This window comes from Sorex fumeus, unplaced genomic scaffold (assembly GCF_029834395.1).
Source record: "Sorex fumeus unplaced genomic scaffold, SorFum_2.1 ptg000039l, whole genome shotgun sequence".
Lineage (NCBI taxonomy): Eukaryota > Metazoa > Chordata > Mammalia > Eulipotyphla > Soricidae > Sorex > Sorex fumeus.
The window spans coordinates 18,866,656-18,891,517 of NW_026606096.1; the positions used below are offsets into that span (position 1 = coordinate 18,866,656).

At 36.0% G+C, this 24,862-nt stretch overlaps 1 protein-coding gene and 1 non-coding gene across 5 annotated transcripts in view; both read left to right on the forward strand.

The window, feature by feature from the left end:
- FSTL5 (follistatin like 5) overlaps positions 1-24,862 on the forward strand; it is a 755,502-nt gene that overhangs the window by 272,875 nt on the left and 457,765 nt on the right. The gene's annotated exons all lie outside the window — the stretch shown is intronic.
- On the forward strand, positions 6,627-6,751 carry LOC130028454 (small Cajal body-specific RNA 15). The gene has a single exon (XR_008793188.1). It is a non-coding gene; the product is annotated as a small Cajal body-specific RNA 15 (non-coding RNA).

Consider the following 24,862-nt stretch of genomic DNA (forward strand, 5'->3'; position numbering starts at 1 on the left):
CTTTCGAGATTTATCTATGGGCCTCTGAAATAAGGACAATAAATGAACTTGTATAGCTGAGCTGGAGGTGGTTTTTGGGCATGACTCCTACATATCTAACTTTTGGCCATTTAATTTCTTGGTAAACTTGGTACCAAGTTGTTGGGGTCTGGCCCAAGACACGATGGCAATTTGGGGGTGTCAGAAAACCTGAAGGCACCATCAGGCTGCTGATGCACTTGCCTTGTAGGTAGACCCTTTGGCGGCACCATACCCCCACCAAAGAACTTAATGATTGTCGTTCATTTTAGATGTAATTATTTGAATTGAAATTCATATACAAAATTATGAAATTATGTAAACATGTACAGGATGGGGTCGTAATTTGGCTCATATTAGCTGACAGAAAAGGTAGAAAGATTAAAATACAGTGTGTAGCCAAATAAAAATTTACAGCTGAGGTCAAAGTAATAAATTAATGTTGGTGAATTTAAAAAATGGTTTTACTTGTAGAAAGGTTAAATTGGAAAGATTTCTCAAGGTTGCACATAAAATATTTATGTGTTTTTGATTAGATTAGAATTCATTAGTACAAAAAAACAAGGTAGAAGTCAGGAGGACAATTAGGACCTCCTTGCAGTTGCCCATGAGAGAAATAAAGATGTCAATGAATTAAAATTACAAAAGCACCCATGCTGAAAAGTTGTCAATTGTCTGATTCAATTTGCTCTCGATTGGGAATGTAGTTCTTTGTATTTAAATAAGTAAACCTAAGGACACAGATGATTTTAGTAGTTGTTTATTGGAAGATAAGAAAGTGAAAAACATACAAAAATTTAAGAATATATATGTACACATTTATATCCATCAGTATTTAAGATCAGTCAAATTTTAATTATTTTCATAAGCAAATATATATAAAACTTTATAAATATATGCATATTTATAAAGCAAATATATATATAAAGCTTTATATATACATATATATATAAAGCTATCTGAGATATTTTACGCAGGTAAAATATCTTTAGGCTCTATCAATAGAGAAGACCAAGATATTCAATAATTTAAATAAATTAAACTATAAGTGAACATTGTGAATGAAACAGGATTGAAGATAAACTCTGTTGTACTTCCGACTTTATCTTTCAGAAAATGGTGGTAGAATGAGCAGTGGAATACAATACATAATCGCCAGCGAACTAATTATCTCCATGAACTAAGGGAGAGTCTATACACAAAGACAAAGGTTTTTTTTCTCTTTATGAGTGAAAGAAACACTGATGAGCAGAATTAGATGTTACTGAGAGCAAGTATAGATGATGAAATGACAATGGCTTTTAAAGGATTAAAACTTTGTTGATGGTGATAAAAGTTGGTAAGAAGAAAATATAGTTGTAAAATTGAGAGAATGAATACAAAAAGCTCTGTAAGGACTGAGTTTTCTTTCTCTAAAGGGAAAAGATTTTCTCTCTCTCTTCAGAGAGAGACTTTGTGTGTGTGCGTGTGTGTGTGTGCATGTGTGTGGGTGTTTGTGTGTGTATATTTTGAGGGAGACATCTGACTGAGAATATTGGGACAGAGAAGGAAACTTTAGAAGGTAAGAGAAATATGGAAACCTCAGAGCAGCTTGAACATGTCAGAGGAGTGGGATTTTTTTTTTCTTTCTGGATTGCATCCAGTGATGCTCAGGGGTCACTCCTCACTTTGCACTCAGGGATTACCCCTGGTGGTGCTTGGAGAACCATATAGCATGCCAGGTATTAAACCTAGGTCAGCCGCGTGCAAGGCAAATAAGGCAAATCCTACCCACTGTACTATTGCTCTGGTCCAAGATAAGTGGGATTTAGTCCACAAATAGTGGGTTCAGCTTTAGATGCAATTATTGATTCTTCTTCCTTCAAATAGAAGAAAAAAATGTCTTGCAGACATTAGCAACAAAATACTTTTCTGGCTATAAAAATGTATCTTAGTGTGTTATCTAATAAAGTAGTAAATGAAGCATCATTTAAAAGTGCAAGAGAAGGAGGTTTTGGAGAATTAAGAAAAAAATAACCAAAACCAACAGAGAATGAAGTCTTGGAACAATACATCAGGAAAGAGAGAATGGTGCCTAGAGAGGAGTTAGTCTATATTTAAACCACAACAGTTAGTAATCTTCCATACTTGTACATTTTTCTAAAAATGGCTGCTTAGATTGATGCATACAGATGCTTCAGAAAAAGACTTTTGATGGGGAGAGTTCCGTATCGTATATTCAATGTTAGAAGAATATAGCTATCTCATTGTGATTTTATTTCCTTTACTTACTCTTATTATCCAAAAGTCTCATTTTCTACTCTCCATAAATCTGCTTTACTTTAATACAGCATATAGATGGAAAGAGATCCCCAAAGTAATACTTGTAATGTACTGCATATTTGTTTCACTCTCAAAAGTTAGTGTGTCTCTAGGTCAAAAATTCCCAGTAATTATGGGCTAGAGAGATAGGGCAGTGGGTAGAGCACTTGCTTTGGACACAGATTTGTGTTTCATCCCCAGCATTTCAGGTAGTCCCTTGAACCCTGATGTGCATTTTCCCTAAGCACAGATCCAGGAGTAATATCTGAGCACAAGGTTTGGAGCCAAAACAAAACAACAAAATTCTCACTAGTGAGGTATTTTTTTAACCAGGTCACACTACACTATTTATTAAATGCATATCTTATAATAGTAGTTTTGCCAATAACTTTAGTTTTTATTTTTTCATAATTTTATTCATTTATTTATTTTTTCTTCTTATATTGATTTATTGAATCACTGTGGGAAAAGTCACAAATCTTTCAGGTTTAAGTCTTGGCCATACAATTATCAAGCACCTTTCCCTTTTACCAGTACTCATTTTGCACCACCAAGAACCCCAATATACCTCCCACCCCTCCCAGTGCCTGTGGGGCTGATGATTTCTACTTAACTCTTCTCTACATTGATTACATTCATTATTTCGACAAAAGATGCACCGTTATTATTTAGAATCCCCTCTCACTCAACAATCAGAATTGTTGAAAAGGCATTGTGAAATTACTTTATTTTCTATAGCTGGTTATGAGAATCATATAATGTTGTGCGGCTGCAATAGTGGCCGCACAATTTTGAATTTCTACAAAAAGCCAGATAATTACAAGTTTGGTTTGGCTTTCCTATAAGCTCTGAGGCAGCGGCCACTTTGCTGCTTGCGGGGGGAAAGGCAGAAGGGAGCAACACCCTTTCCCTCCTGGGGAGACATGGCACCATAGTTTAACACATGGACCATTCACTTTTCTGCCGCAAGCTGCCAGGCCCTGGACTAAGTCCTTTTGTCTATGAAGCCATGGCCATGCCAGAGTGCTGCTTGTGAGGGGCAACTTGTGACCTTGGTAGGGCGTGAAGGATGAGCCGGTACCGCCCCCTCCCTTCCCATGAGACTGCAGTTGCCCCAATCACCGCTGACTCATACCTGACTTTCCTATAAGCTCTGAGGCAGTGGCCACCTTGTTTGGGGTCCAGATGCATTTCTGCCAAAAGCCGCTGGATTTTGAGATTTGTTTCTGAGTCTCTAGGATCATGGCTATTAATCAGCTTGATCAGGAGTCAGAGAGGCCGTTTGTAGGTGGCGACTTGGGCTCTCATTGGGATGGGGAGGAAAGGGCCAGTTCCACCCCCATCTAGTGAGGCCCCACATGTCTCATCACTGTAGGCCCAAACCTGACTGTCCAGTGGCTTCTGGAGGATAGCAGTCACTGGGCTGCCAGGGGGAACAGGCCAAGGCAAGAAACCTATTCCCACCTGGAGTGGCCCAGCACCAATAAACTACTGCTGGAATTGGACGCATTTCTACCAAAATCCTTTGGGTTCCGAGATTCGTTTCTGAGTCTCTGGGATCATGGCCATTAAACAGTTTGATCAGGAACCAGAGAGGCCTTGTTTCCAATTATATAGCTGAGCCGGAGGTGGTTTGTGAGTGTGTCTCCCACATACCTAACCTTTGGCCATTTACTTTCCTTTTTTTTTAAGTGTATAAAATATTAAATTTATTAGGCTTTGGAAAAAGAAAAACTTTGTCACATGTGCTTTTTCAAATTCTTCATTAGTTTCTGTCAGAGCATTAGCATTTGATCATAGTTTTTGCGTCTACGCTTTTTCTGCTTCCAAGGCATGTGTAATTAAATACATGTAATTCAACTCCCAACCTCTTGCTATTTGGGGGAGATGAAAGGCAAGGAATAGAGAGAAGGGACCAAATAGGATGGCCATTTACTTTCTTGGTAAACTTTGCCCCAAGTTTTTGGAGTCTGTCCAAAGCCACAGCAGCAATTTTGGGGTATCTGAAAGTCTGACAGTGCCATCAGGCTGCTGATGCACTCTCCTCACAGGTACAGATTGACCTGCTGGTGGCACCATACCCCCGCCAATAACTTTAGTTTTTTGGGGGGGTACATATGGGAGTGTGCAAAGGATATTTCTAGATCATTGTTTGTGGGTCAAACCTGAACTCCTGCATAGAAAAGCATTTGCTCCATTCTACTAAGCTCTCTCCTCATACTTATTTCAGTAACTTTAATTCTCTGATCAATTTCTGTCACTAAGGAAGACAAATAGTTTTATAATTAGGAAAAGAACATCTTGAAAATAACTCTCTAGAAAATAGTGTAGCTTAGAATTTATATATATATATATACATATATATAGCATGATAATATATTAATTCTCAAAGCTATTGGGAAGAGCTGCTGCTAAAAATTCGTTTAATTGGTCAAACACATAGCAGACTTTATAGGTGTTTTGGACTTAGACCTCATTTTATTTGGAAGAGTTTTATAGAGACCTTGCCTGGTTTTACCCAGGGTTTTCTTCTGATTCTGTACTTAGGGATCATTCCTGGAAGTACTTGGGGAATCATATGTTTTCCCCGTATGCGGAGGATTGAACCAGGCTTGGCCAAATGCAAGCTAAATTCCTGAGCCCTTAATTCCTGTAGTATGTCTCCATTATCTGAACCTAGTTTCTATATGTGTATGTATGCGAGAGTATTTGCTCACATCTAACAAGAAATTTTCTATTCACCTCATCTATGAGACCACCCATAGGTTCTACAGGTTAGGAGTCCAATATCACATTACTGCACTCACCCCACTTCAAGAGACAATCTCAATTGTGACTTTATTACATCTACTTACTCTTATTATCCAAAAGTCTCATTTTCTACTCTCTACAAAGTGCTGACTATAGTCCAGGGTTCATTAACCGTCTCCTAGGGTTTCATTAATTTGAAAACCTGGTATCTTATGAACTCAGGGAAACACTTGCACTAATTTATTAAAGGATATAAATGAAAAACTATACATATGGACAAGAGGAAGGAAGAAATGCATCAAATAAGATTGAAAAAAGTCCTTAGCAGAGGATGTCTTTGTAGTGTTAAAATAGATTACCCTACCAGTATATAAACTCTACTTTGGGGATTTTGAGACCACTTTGTCACATGGCATAATCTTTTATTAATTACTCTTTTAGTCCTTTTCTCTTCTCAAGAGAATGGGGTCCAAACTAAGAAGTCTAAATTTGTAATCTTGGCTAGTATTTCCACTAGGCAGTCTTCACTCAGGAACCCACCTAGAATATCAAAATAAATTTTTTGTAGAAAAAAGAATGTATATTCATACATACTGTAGTCAGTGTAATGCACACAATAGTGGTAAACATATTAGTTATGATGTAAAAAGTTGTAATATCATCATCAAAGTACCATGGTAGACACTCCTAGCACCAAAGAAATTCTAAGGATTTCAGGAGTTCTGTTTCAGCAATTGGGGGATGAGGCCAGTACTCTTTTAAAACAGTGTTCATAGCTTGAATATTTTCAACCTAAATGTTTCTAAAATTAAATATATTTTACTTATTTGTGTGTTTTAATTAATCCAACTCCTAACCATATTGGAATACGAATTGACTTAATGTGGATCTTTCTAAAGTGGTTTTATTTAATTAATTATAATATGATTCTTGTGAACTGAAGCGATAGCACAGCGGTAGGGTGCTTGCCTTGCACGCAGCCAAAATAGCTGACCCCAGAGTTGGATTCCTCTGCCCCTCTCGGAGAGCCTGGCAAGCTACCGAGAGTATCTCGCCTGCACAGCAGAGCCTGGCAAGCTCCCCGTGACGTATTCGATATGCCAGACACAGTAACAACAAAGTCTCCAATGGAGATGTTACTGGGCCCACTCGAGCAAATCGATGATCAATGGGAGGGCCTTTACTTTTACTTTACTTTACTGTGAACTGAAATAATAGTGCAGTTGGCAGGATGTTTGTGTTGCTTGGGTTTGATCCCCAGCATCCTGTGTTGTCCAGTGAGCAAACTCCAGGATTGATCTCTGAGCACAAAGCCAGGGGTAAACCCTCATCACCAAATATGTTGCCCCCCAAAAAACAAAACAAAACAAATAGATAAATATTTCCTTGAGAATTTAACAACCCTGCAGGGTGTCACCTTGGGGGCCTGTGAGAAATGTCAAATGGAGGAGCATTAAATGAATAATCAACAACAGGTTGTCTCATATTAATTTAATATGGTAGCATCTCTGATCAGTTCCCAATAGAGAAAAAAAATCTGTTCAAACTGAAATATACTAAAGGTGGAGCAAATGGAATTCTGGAAGTCAAACCATCTGCTATGAGACTCTGAAATGAAAAAGGAGATGGAACAGGCCTTGTGTGCAAAGTACATGCAAGACCTACTGATCTGCCAACAACACTTAAAATAAATTCCAAAAAGTAAACTCGAGGTGTGTGTGACCATTTGACAAATCTAATTGAACCTTTGTATAACTGATTAGAATGAACAAGACTGCATGTTTGTTAATTTTTGAAATGTTCTTCATGTCTAGACTTACCAAACATTTCAAATAATTATTACAAAAGTAACAAAAGTAACAAAATATAAGCATAAGTAGGCATCAGTAAATGGTATTTTGTAAACTGTTTCCTAATGCTCATTTATTGACACTATTATGTGCCAAACAAAATTTTTCATTTTGTTATTTTGTTTGCGTGAGGCTCATCCAAGTGTGTGGAGAGTGGTCCCAGCATGGCCTTGGCTGGGCCTCAGTGGTCTTCAGCTGTTGGGCCCTGGTGGAGACAGTCAGGCATAGTGTAGGAGACTCTGCCTTGTTCTCTCCCAGGAGCTGAGTGTGATGATCTCTGCACCCTGGCCGTTGTTGGAGTTACATGGCAGTTGGTGGGTGTAACTGTCTAGTTACTGGCAGGTCCAGTCCCAAACTGTGCAGGCTTGGAGATCTCAGCCCCGGGTCCCACACACCTGGGTTCCTCTGTCAGTTCTTTTATGCGTGAGGCTCATCCAAGTGTGTGGAGAGTGGTCCCAGCATGGCATAAAAGAACTGACAGAGGAACCCAGGTGTGTGGGACCCGGGGCTGAGATCTCCAAGCCTGCACAGTTTGGGACTGGACCTGCCAGTAACTAGACAGTTACACCCACCAACTGCCGTGTAACTCCAACAACGGCCAGGATCCAGAGATCATCACACTCAGCTCCTGGGAGAGAACAAGGCAGAGTCTCCTACACTATGCCTGACTGTCTCCACCAGGGCCCAACAGCTGAAGACCACCGAGGCCCAGCCAAGGCCATGCTGAGACCACTCTCCACACACTTGGATGAGCCTCACGCATAAAAGAACTGACAGAGGAACCCAGGTGTGTGGGACCCGGGGCTGAGATCTCCAAGCCTGCACAGTTTGGGACTGGACCTGCCAGTAACTAGACAGTTACACCCACCAACTGCCGTGTAACTCCAACAACGGCCAGGATCCAGGGATTATCACACTCAGCTCCCGGAAGCGACATCTTATCATCTCATTCCTAATTTGGTCAAACTGGCAGGGTACCAAATGTAACATGCCCACACGGCAGAGTCTGGCAAACTCCCCGTGGTATACCCAATATGCCAAATACCAGTAACAATGATGGGTCTCATTCTCCTAACCCTGAAAAAGCCTTGAATATGGCACTTAAAAAAAAAAAATCTCAGGGCTAGGACGAAGAAGACGTTACTGGCACCTGCTCGAGGCAATCGACGAACAACAGGGTGGTCGTGATCGTGATCGTGATCGTTATTTTGTTTGAGGGTCACACCTGGTGATTTTTTCCCGGCTCTGTGTTCAGGGATTACTCTGTATTCAGTGATTACTCCAAGTACAGCTCCTGGGAATGCATGTGGTACTGGGAATTGAACCTAGGTTGGCTGGCCACAAGCGAGTACCATGTCCTCTGTATTAACTTTCTGGTCCTCAAACAAAATTTTACACCAGGAGGTTGGCGGTCATATTTTTTGCAATGAAGTGAAGATAAGTTATAAAAACATTTAAGGACCAAGATATTTTTCACTGTTCTTCAGAGATTTTATTTTATTTTATTTTTTTTATCATTTTTTTTATTAGTGAAACACCATGAAGTACACTTATAGACTTATAAATTTTTGTGCTTGGGTTTCAGTTATACAATGATCAAGTACCCATCCCTCCACCAGTGCCCATCCTCCCCCACCACGGGTCCTAGCATCCCTCCCACCCCCCATCCTCCCCTCCCCCGTCCCACCCTGCCGCTGTGGCAGGGCATTCCTCCCTGTTCTCTCTCTCTTCTTTTGGGTACTGTGTTTTGCCAGGAGGCATTGAGTGGCAGTCATGTTTGGTCTATAGACCACTTTTAGCATGCTCTCCCACCCTGGGAGGGTCTTCACAACACCCTTTATTTGGTGCTCTCTTCTCTATCTGAGCTTTCTTCTCACCTAGCACATGTGGCTGGCCTTCAAGTCATGGAGCAAAATTCCTGGTACTAATCTGATCCCTTCCTGGGTGTTAGTCTCCCGTTTTGTTGCTTTATGTTCCCCAGATGAATGCAATCTTTCTGTGTCTATCCCGCTCTTTCTGACTCATTTCGCTTAACATGATACTTTCCATGTAGTACCACTTGTATGTAAATTTCATAACTTCATCTTTTCTAACAGCTACATAGTACTCCATTGTGTAAATGTACCAAAGCTTCTTTAACCAGTCATCTGTTCTCGGGCACTCAGGTTTTTTCCAGATTTTGGCTATTGTAAAGAGTGCTGCAATGAACAAACAATTGCAGATGTCACTTCGACTATACATTTTTGCCTCTCTGGGATATATTCCCAGGAGTGCTTGAGATTTTATATTAGACTAGTATCTCTGCCTGTTTATTTGAGGGTACTAAAATAATTCTCCAAAAAATCAAACCTATGTAACTCTGTTTATGTACAACATTTTCCGTATGGTCTATATATGCCATATTACACTGATTGTTATTTATAGACATTTCATTTTTTATCCTGGATGTGAATTAGTACTGAGTCTCAGACCCAAACTAAAAGAGGAAAAGAGGAGTCATTGAGAATAATAGTTAGTGACAAATGACAAAATCAAATTAAGAAAACAACAGGGAAGTTAGAGCTTAAAAGAAATGTATGGAGAACTAATTTCAGCTACTCAATACGCATGTAGTTCTTGCAGCTTTTAAAAGCAGTGGGTATTGTTTGAATAAGTAGGAGTGTTCCTTTATAACAATCCAAGTTTTAAAACTCATGAAGTTTACTTTAAAATTGCAAGGGACACTGGTTATTCGCCAAACTTCCAAGTGAGTGATGGCATCAGTAAAGGTATGCTGATGTAGTATGTGCTAGAGCTGATGCACGTACAAAAGCCAGAGAGCCTAATGCAGTCTGTGTCATACTTAGACTAAGTAAATGTTATAAGGAGGTTAAATAAAGCTTTTTGGGGAACATATTTAGACATACTTAAATTAAGCAAATGTTATGACTTACTTAGACTATGACATAGTAAATGACTATTATAGAAGATAAAGGCTTTTAATTTATATATAAATACAATATAGAATTTATTTATACTTATCTAAACATTGAATATGTTTCTGTTCCAAAACAAGCAGAGGATATTACCACTATAATTCTAGCTTCCAGGAGGAGGAAAATTAGTTATACTTTACTTCAGTTTTTTTTGTTTCAAAACAAATTATGCTATGCAGATGAACACTTTAAATAAAATTATTGTGTTTATAGGCACACATAACTTGTACTTTTGATCTGATATAATGAATAGGTTTACATGGTGTATATCTTATATTATCAGAATAAAACCATTAAAACAATAAACTGTTTATATGTAATCACAGTCTACAACACGTGGGGGTTAATTTACTAGATATAAAAAATTACTTTTAAATTCCTAGGAAAATATGCTTACATAGTACAACACATGTTTTGGCCTTTTAGCTTTTTAAGAAGAAAAACATTTACATGACACATTAGCACAATTTTCATAGCACAGAAATAGCTAGTATATGACAGAGCAACAGTTTTCTTCATTAGTTTCATTGTAAACAGGAATGCTAACAGCTGTATGAATTTGTCATTGCTCCATCTACATTTATATCTCCTGGAAGCAGTGGGCATAGAATTGAGTTTCATTTAAACATTTCTATAATAAGAGAGACTATGCTATGCCCTTCATGTTAATTATCAGCATTTTATGAGCAGAATAGTAGTCTATATGTAAATAAATGAAAGTCTCATTAAAATATAAAGCTGTAATCTAACCAACTATAGTTGCAAAAGGTTACTATATCTTATTTCTGTCATGCTTAATATTTATAACATTTTCAGAAACAGAAATGTTTTGTTGCTCTGTTTTAAACTATTACCTCGTTCTACCACTCCCAGTCAATTCACTTTTCACCTCAATATAGACCATGACAATTATTTGAGATTTGAAAGCAATAACCCTGGCAAAAATGTCAAATTTTCATTTTGGTTTGTTTGTTTTTTTGAGAGTTTAGGCAATTAACCAATTTACAACCAACGTAACACTGTTTCTTAGGAAAAATAATAGCATGTCAAACTGTTAAATGCATAAGTATAATATTTTCTTTAAACCTTATTTCCAGTCAAAAAGGAGTGGATATGCCTGAATGAGAACTCTTAGCTTTTTAGTACTTTGTCTTCCTTATGTCAAATTTCTTAACTTTAATCCATTTGTGTTTGTTATTCTATTACTGTCACATTACCTACTCCTGGATATTTATTATTCTTTATTTCATAGAACACATATAACTTTATGAAGAATGTCATAATGGCTATTACTAATGGATTTCTAAGATTATGGGATTAACTTAATGGAATTAATTTAATATAGTATTACATTTTGTTTTATCTTTTTTATGTTCACAACGATGTATGTGACTGTATATGTGTTTTTGGTACAATTTAATGTTTCTTCATATATATTACACTGCAAACACTACTGAAGTATCAATATAACACCACCAGGCATCAAACTCTTTTAAACCTTCTGTTCTTCCTCCCCTCTCACCCTTTAATAACCTTATTTCTGCAGAGTCCAAAGGTTTGTTTCTTTATGATTTTCCCCCACTTGTTTTGCTTCTCCATAACTCACATACAGTTAAGATGATCCAGTGTTTTTCTTCCTCCTTCTGACTTATTTCACTTAGCATTACCTCCCCCAATTCTGACAGTGTTAAAAAGGCAAAATTTTATATTTTTAGTAAATTATTGACATTCCATTATGTATTTATCATAATCTTCATTCACTCTATGATTATGTTAAAGATAATTTGTTTCCATGTGTTGTTATTGTAAATAGTATTGCAATAAACATAGACGTGTATTGCATGTATCTTTTGAATTAATATTTTTGTGTTTTTTAATTAATTAACATGAAATATGGTCACAAATCTTTCATGTTTGAGTTTCAGTCATGCAATGATCAAACACCCATACCATCACCAGTGTACATTTTCCACCACCAAAGTCCACAGTACTCCTGTCCAACCCTTCCCCTGCCTGTGCGGTAGACAATTTCCACAATACTTTCTCTACTTTGGTTACATTCAATATTTCCACACCAGTTCCACCATTATTGTTTGAATTTTTCTTGCTGTGACTCAAACATGTCAAAAAGGCAATGCCAGACATTTTATTTTGTATTGGTTGTTATAGATAGCATATGATACTCTGTGTGCTCCTGAAATTCTAAAATATTTACAATTAGTGTCTGGAACGATCTCTGCAGTTAGCTGCTCGGTTACAAGATTCTTCTGTGTGTCTCTGGATCATGACTGTTACGGAGTTTAAGTAGTAGCCGGAAGCAGTTCCTGGGTGTCATCTCAGTGTCCCATTGGGCGGGGATACTAGAGGGACCTGCTCCTCCCCATTCCGTGAGGCCTGGCATATCTGGGCTTTTCATTGGGTTCTGGAAGATGGAGGCTACTGGGGCTCCTAGAGGGCAGGTGGAGAGAGAGCACCTGCTCCTGTCTGGAGTAGCCTGGTGAAATTGATCTACTGAAAAGTCCAGAGGTATCTCTGGAGCTAGCTCTCAGTTCTGTGATTCTTTGTGTGTCTAATATTTTTGTATTCTTTGGATAAATAACTCGTAATTAAGTTGCTGGATTTCGTGGTAGGTTATTTGAAATATTTTTATCCTGTTTTTCAAAGGAGCTGAACCAATTTACATTTCCATCAATAATGTATGAATGTTCTTTTTTGACCATAATCCCGTAATTTGTTCTAGCATTTTTGATATAGAGTACTCTCACAGATTTCTGGTGATATCTCACTATTTTTTTAAATTTTAACTCCTCACAATCACACAATCACAATCACAAATCATCCTGTTATTCGTCAATTGCCTCGAGCAGGCCCCAGTAACGTCTCCTTCATTCTAGCCCTGAGATTATATTCAAGGCTCTTTAGGAAAATGAGACATAATAATAATAATAATAATAATAATAATAATATAATTTGATCGTCGATTTGCTCGAGTGGGCCCAGTAACGTCTCCATTGGAGACTTTGTTGTTACTGTGTCTGGCATATCGAATACTCTCGGTAGCTTGCCGGGCTCTCCGAGAGGGGCGGAGGAATCGAACTCGAGTCGGCCATGTTGGCCGCTTGTAAGGCGAACGCCCTACCTGCTGTGCTATCGGAATGAGACCCATCATTGTTACTGGTATTTGGCTTATTGGGTACGCCATGGGGAGTTTGCAAGACTCTGCCGTGTGGGCAGGCTACATTCGGTAGCCTGCCAGTTTGTTCAAAGTAGGAATGATATAATAAGATGTCATAAAAAGATGACACAAAAATAGATGACACAAAAATTCCTCACAATAATTAAAAAAAAAACATTTTTGTGTCTATTAGCCACTCGTATGGATTCTTTTAAGGATGATTTGTTTAGTAAGTTTATCCCTTTTTTGGTGGGAGTTTCTCTTTTTTGTTGGATGAGTTTTGTGAGTTCCTTGACAACTTGAGTGTTAGTCCTTTTTCATATGTATGTTGTGCAGATATTTTCTAGTAGAATATATTTTCGTTTTACTCTAGTTTTGTTCACAGTACACTTTTTAGTATGGTATGCTTATGTATTTCTTGATCACGTTTTAGCAAATGGACTGGGAAAGTGAATATAAGGCATAAGCTAATGTTGTGAAGTGGCTTTGCTTTTCTTTTATGTTGGACTCTTTTAGGTCTTGCCACCCTTTAACTCTAGCTGAATGCTTTTGATTTTCCTGGAATACTTTGTCATGTCATTTCCTCTACACAGCAGTTTCTTACATTCATCTACGAAAGTCTTCCTTTTGTATGGAATCAGACTATTGGAAGTTTTAGCTCTTTGAATTTAGAAATGTGAGAGACTAGAGATCATGTGCTAGAATTGTAGGTAAAAACATTTTCTCCAAAAAGCTTTCTGGCCCAGTTACTCTCTAGACCAGAATAATGTCTCACTCACTAATATATCCAGAGCCATTCTTTGTACACTAGTTTGTAATTTTGTGACAAATGCATTATACGTTATTTGTGTATTACTAGTCTTAATATAAACAAAAATATGTTTTCATATTTTTTTTAAATTTTTTTGCGGGGAGAGACATACGTTCCCAGAGTTTCTCAGTCATATTATTAAGAAAGTCCAAGTTTCAGCAAATTGCAAAATTTCATCTTTATTATAGCGGCAGAATATTCTAATGTTATAACTACTGCGAATTTTTACCCTTCCTTCTGTCAGTGCACATTTAGGTGGGTTCCATTTCCTGTATTGTATTTAACAATGTCATGGTCGAAAGTTTCTATGTTATCTTCCAAATCAATAATTTCCCACCAAAGATGCCAAGGAGGGAATTTCTAAGGCACTTGATTGAAAAATTGATATAATCAAGAGGTAAGTAGAGGGAGGCAGACTAAAAGTGGTATAAGGACTATGGTAGAGATACTTGGATACTTTACACCTAAATGATGAAGATGCAGTAACTTTGTATATAAAAGCATAAATGCTAACACTATTGTAACCTTGTGAGCTAAACTACAATAAAAATAAGAGTTAAAATAATACAATTTTAAAGAAAAATAGGGTTTCAAACTTCTTGAGTAATCAGAATTCTTTGTTAGTTCCTCTTGTCTCTAATGAGGGCAGTGACTGACTGTTACCAATTACTTCCTGACTAATTGTCTCAAGGTACTGGCTATCCTATCAGAGTTGACAAAACTCATAGAGGCTAATACAGATTTAGTGTGGCTGATGATGAGGGCATGGCTTTGCCATTTCAATGTGATCTATATGCTTTTTATTTAAAATATTGTATTTTAATTTATAGGGTTACAATAGTGTTTGTTTTTGGTATTGATAAAGTTACTGTACAACAAAGCCTTGACCCAACACCGCATCCTTATGTCTCCAAGGGTACACCCTATCTTCCCTTCCATTCATTCCCATTTTTTGATTATTGATATTCATGGTTTTTAATCCACATTGCAGTTTTCCTTAGCGTCACAAATGTACTCCTGACCTATGTTCCTGTGAAAGTGATAGAATTTATCTTGTGAAAATAAATTTGCCTGTGAAATTTATGTCATCAAATCTGGAAATCTAAATTCACACCAAAAAAACATAATTTATCATTTGAGTTTATAAACTAAAATAATTTGTTAATATTAGTATAATCATTATTATTATTTAATTTTGAGGCCTCAACCTGGTGATACTTAGTGCTTCTTCCTGCCTCTGTGCTCAGAAGTTTCTCCTGCCTGTGCTCAGGGAATCATGTTTGCTGAGCCTTCCAGGGTCAGCTCTGTGCAAGGCAAGTATTGGTACTAATGTTATCTTTTATATCTAGTACATATATATTATATAAACACATTTTAAGGGGTGCATTTCACTTTATTCAAAGAAACATTTCCTTGTTTTTTTGCTACTAGTTTGACTCTAGTTTTTGTCATTGACATGATTTTGCCTTTCTCTTTTAATTATCTATATATGGTTAAAATATAGACTTTGAAAACAAACCAAAAATAAATAAATAAATAACGGTACCAAAGAACTTCCAACACCTAAATTTCTGCTTTTGTACAAAGACACTAAATATCCTTTGCTAAAGTTCTCATACTGTTTCTTCTAGATAGAATAGGGTGGGGAACCATTATTTTCCCAGTGGCCACTTGGATATTTATAACATTATTTGAAGTCCATACAATGCAGGTAGGTGAGCTGTGGCCAACCCACAGCGGGCACACGTGTTTCTGTTCTGTCATGTACAAGATTCGATCGCATGCTTTTCTGAGCCTTGTAGAAACTGTGGGATTAGTACTCCCCACCCCTGCTCTTGTGAAACTTATCAGTCGTAAAAATAATTCCATATGATGAGTGTATTGTGAAATATTACACCGTGTGTGTATTTGTGGAATAAGTTGATGTACCTTGTGATAGTGTGCTTTAGAAAAGATTATTAGAAAGTACCTAGAGTGTGGAACTAGCGAAATAACTTAATGGGTCTAGTGCATGCTTTGCGTACAGGAGACCCAGATCTCGGGTGTGGCATGATCCCCTGAATATCTGTGGTGATACCCAAACATATAGCCATTGTCCCCAGAGCACTGTTGGGTGTGACTCCCAAAACAACAACAACAGAAAATAATGACACAGTTAAAAGTTCACAGGATAAAGATAAATACAAGATGGACTTACTCATATGTGATATATTAAGAAATAAAGTAAGGGAACAATGATAGATGCTAATAAATCATTAGATGATGAAGATAGATCTCAATACAAAAGATGTATGAGGAAACAGAAATATGAAAGTTTCAGTGAGATTCTGTAGAGGGAAAATGGCGTTTTGGTAGTGATGCGATAAAGAAAAATTTATAATCATTAATACTTTATAGCACTCTTCTCCTGTTGTTCATTGAGTTGCTTGAGTGTGCCCAGTAACATCTCCATTGGGAGACTTCTTGTTATTGTGTTTGGCACATTGACTACGTCACGGGTAGCTTGCCAGGATTTGCCGTGGGGGCAAGATACTCTTGGGAGCTTGCTGGGCTCTCCAAGAAGGGCAGAGGAATCAAATACCTGAAGAAGGAAAAATTCCTTTTCATTATTTCTTAGTTTTATGACAAAGGTGTAAAGGTTTTTGAGGGTTCTAATCATGAAAGTTTTAAAAATTATCTCTTTAGGGGAGATGAAAGTGAAAATTATATTTAAATAGAGCACTGGAGGCCAGTCACATCAATAGTGTCTTTTAAATTTTTTAGAAGAGATAGCACATAAAATAAGGAAAGACGTTTACAGAAGACTTAATAATCTGGTCAAAGAAAGGACATGAATGAACTACATGAAAAAAAATCTTAGAGTTGGGAATTTAAAACCCTGTAGGAATAACACCTATTAATATATCACAAAAATCTGAAAAGGTGTTTAATATACTCTACTGTCAAATCTCACTAAGGTGAGTAACATGACTTTTGCTGAATAATTAGATCTTACTACCCAAATATATAAAAGCTATCAAAATCTTAATGGTAGTGGGAAGAATAGAAAAATGAAAGGGAGCAGATTTGTGAGTGGCAAGGAACTAATTAAAATCAGAAGAATATCATATGTTAATCCTTTTATATTTACTTGAAATAAAAATAAACTCACTGAAGATAAACAATATAAAATTATTGCTATGTTTAATTTTAGACATATTGTCTCATTCTTATATATGTATAATTATATATTAATGTGTGTATGCATTTTATTTTTAAATTTTGTGAATTAAAATTCTTGTATTTTCTCCCTGGCATAAAGATGGTCCTCCTAACCTGCCAGGAGGGACCAAGGAATATAGAATCAGTAGTAAGAACTGAGCACAACCCAATATAGCTCTCCCACCAAAAAAAATATTTATTACATCAGCAATTGAGAAAGATATTTTAGCATTGCCGTATTAAGCCATAGAGCACATTGTAGATTGTCTGATATTACTTACTGAACTTTTAGACTTATTTAAATGATTATATATTATTTCTCAAATTAAACTGTCCTTTGGTGTATACAATCTATCTTGAGCTTATTGAAAGCTAGGCAACATATTCAATGTGATTTTAATTGATCGCATGATAAGCTGATGAGTAATTTGTTTTGGGGGCCACACCTAACTGTGCTCAGAGCTTTCTCCTGGCTCTGAACTTAGTGATCACTCCTGGCAGGTTTAGGGAACCACATGAGGTACCTTGGATTGAACTCAGGTTGGCTGCCTTAATCATTATACTATCTCCCTGGGTCTATATTGGTAAGTATATTAAACAGAGCATATTCATATAAGGAAACTAAGTAAAATGAATCAGAACTAGAGGGACAGACAGAATAACTGCACTCATTTGTGGAATGTAAAGTAACAATATGAGACTAACACTCAAGGACAGTAGAGACAAGGGCCACGAAGATTGTTCCACGGACTGGAGCCTGCCTTATGAGCTGGGGAGAAAACAACTGGGATAGAGAAGGGACTACTAAGTCAATGATGGTTGGACGAATCATTCGGGATTGTAGATGTGTGCTGAAAGTAGACAAAGAACCAAACATGATGGCCTCTCACTATCTGTATTGTGAACCATAAAGCCCAAAAGTAGAGAGTAAGAAGGAGATTGTCTGCCATAGAGGCAGTGGGTGGGGTCAAATGGGGGTGGCAGGAGGGTTTCTGAGGACATTAATTGTGGGAGATGTATACACTGGTGGAAGGGTGGGTGTTTGATCATTGTAAGACTGAATCTCAATCATGGAAGCTTTGTTAACTATCTCACAGTGATTCAATAAAAATATTAAAAATAATAATAAAGAATTTAAAAAATGAACAAAAATCCCCAGCTTTAAACAATAGCTGAATGGTATGTAATATTGACAAAAGAAGACACTGACAAAAATCATAACTGAAAATCACATATCCTACTACCCTTTTTACCTACATTGCTCTCTGTGTTTTGTTTACTTATGTGATTTTCAGCTATGATTATTCTCAATGTGTCTTCTCTTGTCAATATTAATGCTGTTCAGCATTGCTTAAATTTGAGGATCTGTTTTAACTAGGTAGAATTGGTTCACAAGACATCATTTGTTCGTGGGCATAATTTCACTCCTTTTCTAGTTATATTACTACAACATACCCATCATAAAAGCAACAGATTTTCTCCCACCACAGTTCCTTGGGCACTTTCCTCCTGTGACCTATTTCCTGCCACTATGACAACTTCAGTTCTTTCATTCTTATGGGTGAGACCATCCAGAATTTGCCTTTCTCTGTCTTTCTTATTTCACTTAGCATGGACCTCTCTATTTCTTCTTTGTTGGTACCAATAACAATCTCCATCTTTTCTTAAGACACAAGTAATAAGCCAGAGAGAACAGTGGGTGGTATTCTTGCCTTGCATGAGGCTGATAGGGATTTCATTCGTGGCATCTTCTATGGTCCCCGGAGCCCTCCAAGAGTGATTCCTGAGTGTAAAGCGAGGAGTAATTCCTGAGCATGACCAGGGGACTCCCTATCACCCCCCACAATAAATAGATCAGTAGTATTTGTGGTATTTTATCTTTTTTAAAAAATATAAATATACACATCATTAATTCTGTACTTATCTGTTAGTACCAGAGTTGTTTCCAGCCTTTAACAATATTTTAAACCTTGCATTGACTATAAGAATACACGTATCTTTTTGAATAAACATTGTTGCTTTTAGATGGACATATAAAAAGGGAATTGGTGATCCTATGGTATATCTATTATTAGTATTATTAATAATTGAGATATATAATTACTGTTTTACATAGAAGCTAAACACAGTTATATTTCCTTCAGTACTATATGAGAAATATATAAAAATATGTTTTTCTTTATATACCCACCAAAAATCACTCTTTCTGGCCAGTGGGGTATAGACCATTAAAACATTTTCTTATTGAAAAGAAAAAAAAATCTTTGTATTTCTTGGACATTATTCCTTTATTAGATGTATTTGGCAGATAATTTTAACCATTAACTAGTTTATTTTGTATAAGAATAGTTTCTTCTATTTCCCTCCTGTGACCCATTTCCTGCCACTTTGACAATTTCAATTCTGCAGTCATGGGTGAGACCATCCAGAGTTTGCCTATGTCTTTCTTATTTCACTTAGCATGGACCCCTCTATTTCTTTTTTGTTTATACAAATGACAATCTGCATCTTTTCTTAAGACATAAGTAATAGGCCAGAGAGAACAGTGGGTGGTGTTCTTGCTTTGTGTGAAGCAAACAGCTTTGCTTTGATAGAATCCATTATATTTGGTTTTGTTTTGTATTCCCTTGCTGTTGGAGTCAAATTCCTGAATACATTACAGAAACCAATATCGAGAAGTGTTTTACTTATGTTTTATTCAATACATTTTATGGTTTTGGCTCTAACATTTAAGCCCTTAATTACTTTTAAGTGAATTTTTGTAAATATAATTTACATGCGTCTCTATAGTTTTCCAAGCAACCATCTATTGAAGTGAATTTCTTTGCTCTAGTTTAGTATGTATGTGTGTATGTGTGTGTGGGGGGGGTGGTGGTTAAATGGACTTTAGCATTATAGTTTCTGTTTCCTTGAAGACTATTGTTGAGATTTTGATAAAGATTGCATTAAATTAAATTGTGTTGGATACTAAAATGACTCTAACAGTGCTATTTCTTCCAATCCAGTTATCAATTCTCACTAGAGACTTAGTTTAGTAGTCCTGGTTCAGAACTAAGATGGCATATTTTTCCAGTTATACCAGATAGTGTACAGGGCTTAGTCCTGAAGTTTTCTCAGCAATCACTTCTGGTGGGGCTCAAGGGACTGAATGGGGAGCTGAGGATCTAACCCAGCTCAGTTGTGTGCATAGCAAACATAATACCCTCTGCATTGCTCTCCATCCCCTTGATGGTACTTTTGTTGCATGTTCTCATCTATTATGTGCATCTTGCTTTGGTGTTTTTGCCACAATGCTTTGTTGCACTGAAAGAGCTGGATTGTTTGACCTTTTTTTATCAAAATATATTTTCTGTTTTTCTCTGCTACAGCCACTCAATACACATATACTGGAATGAAGTTTCCTGAAGTCAGAGACATTATTTGACTTTTAACCACTGCATTTTCAAATACAGTAGATCTTGTATTGTATTTTAAATCCAATTTTCAAATAAATGTATCAATACCAGGAACATGGCAAATATTCAGGACAAAAGCACTAGCTTCAAACAAAACAACTAGTTAGAATAGAATAGCTTTCTGAAGGTGCTAATAGGTCTTCGGGTTAGATCTTTTAAAGGCACATTGTGTTAACATATTTATTAAAGCTTTAATGCTGGGAGTGACAATAAAAATCCAGAAAAGTGAATTTATCCAAAAGTGAGAAATTAGATTTATACAATGGTTCATTAAATGAATATTACAGTGTTACAATTGGGGCTCTAAGTAATAGCTTATATCTGTCCATTTCATGCCTTTGTTTTCTGTCAGTTCTCCCTGAGAGGCAGGCACTAGACATACATTCAAGTGTCAAGTGACTTACTTTTTCCCTGTCTAATGGAAAGACAGTTGTCATTTACAAAATTAGATTCTAGTAGTAGGTTCCTTATGTCACATACCAAGTCCTAATGTTCCTAAGCCAGACTGATTTACATACTGAAGATAGACATATTCCATCCAAGAGGTTATGGGATGGATGAAGTTTCTCTTCTGAAAATAAAATAATGTCGTTTATTAGAGCCTGAACATATATTAGTACATTCCTAAAGAAATTATATCTTTTAATGACATATTAACAATCTGGTATATCTCGCACTGCACATGGGTCCCCTGAGCACAGCCTGAGTTGACTTCTGAGCACACAGCCAGAGTAGTTCCTGAGCACCACGGGCATGGCTCAAAAAAGAGCACTAGCCTGAAAAGAAAATGCATAGATGGCAAGTATTTGTGTAAAAAGGCGTTTGACATAATTTTCCACTTGTAAATTGCAAATACAAATAATTAGATAATAACGTGCTCTATTTGAATGGCTATGGAAAGTACCAAACAGGTAATGCCAGCTGTTGGTGAGGTTGTGTTACTAAAACAGATTTTTACAGAGTTGAACATAGTCTTACCATATGATTCAATGACTCTACTACTAAACTTTATTTGTTCAAGATTTTAGAGATGAGATTAAGAATGAATGAATGAAGGATAGGAGATTATTCAGGACCCTTAAACAAACTTTTCTGTGATATCTTAACGAGTTGTAAAAATCCTAATATATTTGTTAAAATCTATAGCAACATACAAAGTAAACAGTAAATGTTTATATAAAGACTTTAATTAAAAATAACATATTAATGTCAGTTTACGTATGACTAATGCACCAACTAAGGCAAGTAACTAATAAAAAGTGGGAAAATATGAGTTGTTAGGAACATAGTCACTGATACTCCTGATAATCTGTACTCTTTTATTTAGCTAAAAGTTTAAAAAAAACTTAGCCTACTAATTAAAAAAGTTTCCGCTAAACTATTACAGAAATCTTGTCACAATAAGCTAAGGAAACTGGTGGATATATTTTTTAAAAAATGAAATATTTTAATGGACTATAGTTGAAGTTTATAATTAGACTATATAAATTACTTTGTCCTCACTTACCTAAGAAAATGACTTAGATGAACCATACAATTTATTATTTTAATAATATATGTTTTTTATCAACATTATCCTATAAAATTGCCTATCAGTGTTTTCCAAGGTGCTTAATTCCAACCCCCATCACTGAGGATGTGGGAATAATCCAAGAGAACTATAATACCTTTAGGTGAGTTGAGGTTTGCATTCTGTTTGTTTTCTTTCCTTTCAGAGAAGTTGATGAATAATTATTTTCTGGAAAGTTGGAAGTAGTCCAAATAAGTTTTGGAAGCTCTGATCTAAATGTCTGTGTATTCTTTATACTAAAAGCATATCATATTAATATGTATTTGTTATTTTGAAAATAACACATTTGTCTATTATATATGTTAATAAAATTGGTAATCACCTTAGAGGAAAATAATCCATGTATTTTACAGATTATATGTTTGATCGATGCTTCATACTGAAATTAAAACTATAAAATGCTAATATGAATATAACATTCTCTACAATCTGAAAGGTCTCAGAGGAATAAATGCACATTCATTTTTGTTCAATAATATTTTTCTTATGAAATTATGTAAATCTCCAGATACTTAATTAGAATAGTTTAATACTTCTTCCAGGTTTCAGATATTAAAATTTCCCTGTTTATCTACTCCTGCAGCTGCTGCATTACTAGATGCAAGCTCTGTCTTATAATCATTAATATTTATTGAAATATAAAGACTAATTCTTAACATTATGTAAAACAAAATTGAAGATATGAACTTTTCTCAGTTATGTTGAGCTGCAAGATGTAAAACTGAAATTTCTGTAGGACGAATTGTATGATAGGTAGAAAACCTTTCTCCAGCATTTACATTAAAATTTTCATAAAGTATTAATACATTGGCAGAGGTCAATTAAGAAAAGTACTAATTGTAATCAAGGTTAGCATGAACATTTTAGGAAATAAGATGCTATAATCAGCTCAATGTAGATAACTTGTTAGTATTCAAGCATTTTCACCTATGTGTTTCAGTTTAAAATTGCAGTGGAGTACTTTAACTAATAAAGAAGGAAATAGTTCAGGTGGAAAATCGATAAAGGCATACAAAAAAAATCTGTGCTATTGGTAGTATTTTTGAGAGTTCAGCACCACTATGGAAATCAAGGGTCATGGCATCATATCATAATGTTAAATATAAATTGATATTTTAACTAGCCAGACATCAGTATTTTTTCATAACAATATAGGTGGAGAGGAAAAGAATTCTCTATTGTGACTCAGGTGTCTATCCTGTGTTATTGATGAAATTAATTTGTGAAAACAATCTAAGATAAAATAATACTGGAGGAAAAGTGATGACATGTTCTTATATACTGTTGTATTATATTTTGGTTATTGTTGTTGCAGTTGATTGATTGTTTTTTTATGCACTCGATAATGTTCTAGACAAGTCATAGGCAACTAAAAATATGCTATTTAAATCCAGTAATGTTTCTGTAGATGGTAGACCTCTTCCTGGACTTAAAATATGTACTTAATACCTGTCCTTGGTCTTAATGAACAGTATGTCAAGTTTTGCCACATACTTGAGATCTCAGATAGATGTAATCTTAAATCTGACTTAAATTCTTTTGAATAAAAGAATATGGCACATACTAGTGGGGTGATATAAATTACTGCTTCTTTGAAAAGTGGAAAAAACTACAACAGTGTATTACCTTTCTTATTCATACTCAGTGAAAGACATTTGTAATAACTTATTTATGTATTTGTTTACTGATTTATTCATTTGTTTTTAGACCATGACCAGCAATTGTTGGTGCTACTCCTGGCTCAATGCTTGGGGGACCATATGGTGTCAGGGATTGAAACTTATGCTGTGCACAGTGAGATATATATCTCTCCCTTCAGTTTAAGAATTTGTAATTGTAATAAAGAAAAGCAGTGTGATTAAGAGTATGTAAATAAGCTAAGAGTTTAATGGAAATGCATGCCAGAATCAGATAAAGTCTGTTTTTTTTTTTACTTCTGTGTGTCTTTTGTATTTATATATTGTTGTTGTTATTATTATTATTTGTTATATTATCTGTAAGAATTTGGACAAGTTAATTATAAAAATGCATGCGTTATAGTTTTGTTGAGCTAATTGAACACTGAATGTAACTACTGAACACAATGCTTATCACACAATATGTGATAAGGTGTGTTTTAGCTTTTATTATGACTGATCTTTCTAATCATTGACTTTTGACAAATACTGATAGAGTCAAGAGAGTTTTAATAAATATTGTGCATGCTATCATAGGGAAAAGAAACAGCTGTTTTATAAAAGAATCATGTACAATATCAGGCATGCTATAAGTACTTGTTCAAAAAAATATTTTGTTGCTCACATGAGCAAATAATATTTTTTGCTCACATGCAAGCCTATAGATAAGCTTAGGAGCATATGTGTTTTTTTTTCCAAAACCACACACATGGAACTGACAAAACTAATTGTTTACAATTTGTTCAAATATTATACTAAAATGACAATTGCTGGGCTGGAGTGATAGCACAGTGGTAGGGCGTTTACCTTGCACGCAGCCAGCCCGGCCGAGCTGGGTTCAATTCCTCTGCCCCTCTTGGAGAGGCTGGCAAGCTACTTCTCACTTTTCAATATGCCAAACACAGTAACAAGAAGTCTCACAATGGAGATGTTACTGGGCCCGCTCGAGAAAATTGATTAACAATGGGAGGATAGTGTTTGTTTGCTTGTTTGTTTGTTTGTTTGTTTTGGCAATTGTTAGTGGTCCTAGAATTGTGTGAGTGTGCAATAAGACTCTTTCCCAAAATCAAGATTAATAG